Source organism: Musca autumnalis, unplaced genomic scaffold, assembly GCF_047663935.1.
Source record: "Musca autumnalis isolate F117 unplaced genomic scaffold, ASM4766393v1 scaffold_2, whole genome shotgun sequence".
Lineage (NCBI taxonomy): Eukaryota > Metazoa > Arthropoda > Insecta > Diptera > Muscidae > Musca > Musca autumnalis.
Window position 1 is genome coordinate 50,315,985 of NW_027411755.1, and position 5,059 is coordinate 50,321,043.

Sequence of the window (5,059 nt, forward strand, 5' to 3'; positions counted from 1 at the left end):
AAATCTGGGTTTCTTACATTTCCTAATTTAAATGGGCATATCTTCTTTTTTTTCCTTTTTCCTTTTAAAGGGATGAACAATATATTTCGAATAAGCTTTTTTTAAATCAGGTAACAAATGACGAAGTTATAGTGGTTGAAGTGTAAACAAGTAAAAAAGAGATATACCGTCAGCCTATATGAATCGAAACTTTCACCTACGTACAGCATTTTGTGGCTCTTTTTGGGCATTTGAACTTGCCGACAAAAATGTGGAATAAGATTAAAGTTCAAAATGTTGCGGAGGAGGTACTTAAAGGAATGGGCCGACATAGTCCATTATGGAAGTTGATCTTATTTTGGGGGTCATATCTTTTCGATTGATATAGCGCCCATAAGTCACATTAGTGGATCTTAGTATAACTTTTGGATTAGTATGCCAGGAAGCATGGACTTGTCCACGGAAAACGTGACCACAACGAACAGCATCGTTAAACATTTCCCAAGGATCTTCGAACAGACCCTAAACTGCACTTAGACATAAATGTTGAACTTTTGAAGGGGAGATACCCGAAACCTGATCTATGGACCAAATCGGTCAGTTCCTTCAAGAGTTATCGAGCGCACAATTTTTCGGAACATTTTGTGGCGGAGGTATCTGAAGGTGTGGACCGATATAGCTTATCACCAAACCTAAATTAAGTTTAGACAAAATATTACGAAGGTCAAATTTTGGACCGAATCGGCAGATCCGTTCGAGAGTTATCTTGCGCTGCAACCACTACACACGGTGTCATGGGTTTTTTGCACCTTTCAGGCTATTTTCTCAGGAAGTATGGACTTGCCCCTGATGAAACTTGTGCCGTCGTATGGAGGGCAGTGAATACAAGTTGCTACATCAAAAATCAAAGCGATTCAAGGGCAGGTCCTAATCTGCTCTTTTCCGAAATTTTGTGTGGGAGGTACCCGAAGTTGTGGACCGATTGAATCCATATTGGAACCTCAACTAAGTCTGGTAGAAATTTCACGATGTGTAAAGCATGGACCAAATCGGTTACTCCCTTCAAGAGTTATTGTGCACACAAATTTTACGAACATTTTCGAACTTTTGTGGGGGAGGTACCGGAAGGAGTGGACCGATATAACACATCTTCGAACTTGCAACTAAGGACAAAATATTACGAAAGCCAAATTTTGAACCGAATCGGTTGATTCGTTCGAGAATTATCGTGCGCTCACGTCAGCCAGACAGACAGACACACGGACAGTGCTAAATCAACTTTAAATTGTCTGTAACGGATTTCGTCCAAACATACTTGGGGTTTAAAACTATTATTTCGATGAGGCACATTTTGCCCGCATGAAAGTGTATATACCCTCGTTAGCATAAATGCTGAGGGTATAAAAACTGGACCAACAAAAACGGGAAAGTTATTTTCCTCGTGCGCTAGGCTGCTTAGAAGATACCACGCAGTATTATTATTTATTTTCACCAAAAAGGAAATTAAATTTGAAAATCTTTTGCCTTTTTAGGCGAAGATCATTTTTTTAAGATTAATTTTTTAATTTTTTAATCGAGCTTTATGATCTATTATGCAAGTGAAAAAGGAAAGCCGATGATTCGAACCCACACACCCACCCCTATGTGACATGCATGTTTCGTCTTCGGTAAAGACTCTTCAGACATATCGGATGTGGAGCGGCTTCGATGTCCTCGAACTTTTCTTCTTTCAGATGCATTTTTGTTTTGTATTTTACAACAGCAATGAGGATTTTCCCATCTAGTTGTGCTTTCATGACAAACGCTTAGCGCTGCCTTTGAAAGTTACGAGTTTGGCTCTGAACGCTAACACGCCGTGACAACAATTTTTTCCTGTGTTTTTCAAGGACTGTAACGATCCACCCTTATGGTTCCATCTCCTCCAGAGTTTGCTACCTTCTGGCCCCGGCCGTGCTCAGTCTGGGGCAGTTCTTTTCCTTCGGAGACGGATTCGGAGTCGTTCACATAAAAGTAAAGTTTAAGGTAGCTGTTTGTTTATGTGTTTGTATGACCATATGATGGTGTGTGTGTATTTGTATGCGAGTCTGTTGGTATGTGTGTGGGAAATGGTGTTAATCGAATGTGAGCAACATAAGATGTATGTGTGTTGCTCGTCGTTCGTTACCCACCCTTCCTGCTGACAAGTCGTTTTATGTCAGCCCTAATATACCTTTTAACAGATCACCCTCCCCCTTCGTGACATAACCAAACCGTTTAGTGATTCATATTTGTAATTGCAATGCATATATTTAACATCTTGGATAGATTATGAATAACAGTTATATGTATTGTAAAGAGTAAATGATAGTTTTAATATCGTTATAAGATTAAACAACACTAAATTGATATATTTAATGAGATAAGTGATTAGACATTTTAAAGATAAGAATCTTAAACAAAAATGACTTATGTTTTATAGGATCGCAAACTTCTATGAAATGAATTATATGAATTATATTACTATTGGACTTACCCAATTACTCCAACGCAGTCTCCAGGCCTGTTGACGGTGGAATATGATGCCTCTTCTTCTAAAATCTTAATTTCATTTCATAAGAATGTTGCGATTACTTAAGATGTTTGAGTAATGTGTGTGCTTCTAGTAAATGAAAATAGTAAAAAATGTTGATGATGCTGGAGATCCTTTTAAATATATATATTGTGATGGAAACGTTGTAAATAGAATATTGAGGAAATTGCAGCTTATTCCAACTATTCAGACATTGCAAAATATAACTTAAATTTCTTGTAATTTTCACCAGAAAAAGAAACAATTTGGATTTTTTGACGTCTTGAAACCATTCACTAATATTTAAAATTTGGTCATCCTTCGAGGATATTTCGGACTATGAATTAGTTTCCTTTTTTAATTTTCAGCCTTCCGTTTTGAAGATAAAATCGGTTTAATAATGTGTCTTCAGTTTGGCCATAATTAATTTGATTCACAGACCTCTAGGATCTAAATTCCAAAATAGTTTTTTTTCCTTCAGTTTCTCCTTCCTTAAAAGGATATTGTTCCACAGGATATATATATTTCCTCAGACTTTTCAAATAATGAATTTTCTTTTTAAAATCTCAAGTTCTTTTCTCTTCGACGTCTATTTATTAATTGAAAATTTTCTTAGTTTATTTATTTTCAAGTTGACAAGTTTTTCGTTTTGCCTACTGCTCCATCAAAACTTGCTATGCCCCCAATAAATATATTTTCTAGGGTATAAATAAATAACCAATTATATGCTGGACTTTGTGAGTTGACCAAAGTCACAGGACGTGGGTTCAAACCCCATCCTGGCTCAGCTGATTTTATTTATTTGAAAATTTTTTGCCTCTAAAAAGGCAAAATTGTTTGCCTCTAAAAAGGCAAAAAATTTCAAATAAATAAAATCAGCTGAGCCAGGCTGGGGTTTGAACCCACGTCCTTGAAAAACACAGGAAAAAAGTGTTGTCACGGCGTGTTAGCGTTCAGAGCCAAACTCGTAACTTTCAAAGGCAGCGCTAAGCGTTTGTCATGAAAGCACAACTAGATGGGAAAATCCTCATTGTTGTTGTAAAATACAAAACAAAAATGCATTTGAAAGAAGAAAAGTTCGAGGACATCGAAGCCGCTCCACATCCGATATGTCTGAAGAGTCTTTACCGAAGACGAAACATGCATGTCACATAGTGGTGGTTGTCTGGGTTCGAATCGTCGGCTTTCCTTTTTCACTTGCATAATAGATCATAAAGCTCGATTAAAAAATTAGGAAATTAAATTAGTTCGAAGATGGACTATATCGGTCCACGTTTTGGTATAGCCCCCATATAACGACTGCCCGATTTCAGATATTTTGACGTTTTTTGCTACATATCTTTGGTTGAATGAGGTACAATTTGACATTTAGGGTTCCTAGAGGGCAATAAACTTCTTCACCAAAAATTGTGGACATATTTCCATGATTTCGTATAGCCCCCATATAACGGTACCGCCCGATTTCAGATATTTTGAAGTTTTTTGCTAATTTTTTTTGGGAATGAGCTATAATTTGACATTTAGGGTCCCTAGAGGTCAACAAACTTCTCCACCAAAAATTGTGGACATAGGTCCATGTTTTCGTATAGCCTCCATATAATGGTGCCTCGCGATTTCTTATCGCAAAGCCGAGGGATTTTTTTTTTTTTTTTTTGTTTACTCAAAAATTTATGGTCAACTCACGACATAAAGGACCAAAACTCCATAAGAACATTTTTAACAACGAATTCCTACTGTCACCAACCGAAAACTTAGCTCGGGGCATGTAATCACAATTTCGTTTCTAGCAACAAAAAAGTACGCATCTGTTCAATTTATCGACAGCAAGCTGGTGATGAAGCAATAATTACATAAAGACACAGCATGCATGTTCTTTTGCAATGGGAACTACATGCGTGATGAATTTTTTCGGATAGTTAAAACAAACTGACCGCTGGTCACTTGCAGCGTAACACGCTTTGTTCGTTTTTCTGTCACATAATCATCAGTCTTTTTGTCATAATTTTTTTGTTCATCAATAATTGTGCTATGCTGTAACTCCTTTGTAAAGGGGTTGTTGATGGCATCACATTTTTTATGAATTCCACAGGATAACACTTTCACTTACTTCGCCTGTTGATGTGCCTATCACATAATGATCCATTGTCCAAAATAACATTATCCGTGGTATGTAATGTTACACCACTTGTCTTCACTTTCGTTGAGTCCGATGGAAAATCCCTAAAAAAGGATCATGGTATAATTTTCACGGTAGCCTTAAATATAAAATTTTCCAGTGTTGCATCATTCGCTAAAAGAATGTCTGACCGTTTAATAAAACAATAGCACGCTCCCTTTTGTCCATCGCAAACACATGCACACACACACAGGAGAAAACAAATAACCAGACCAAACGAGACGAGACAATGTGTGTGATGTCATTTGACGTCTGTCATAATTAAAATATGACGCGTGTCCGGTTTCCTTTGTATTGTATCGTCCTGTTTTTTTTTTGATGCATTCATATTGGTTTGAAGCGTCTGTCCATAGCAA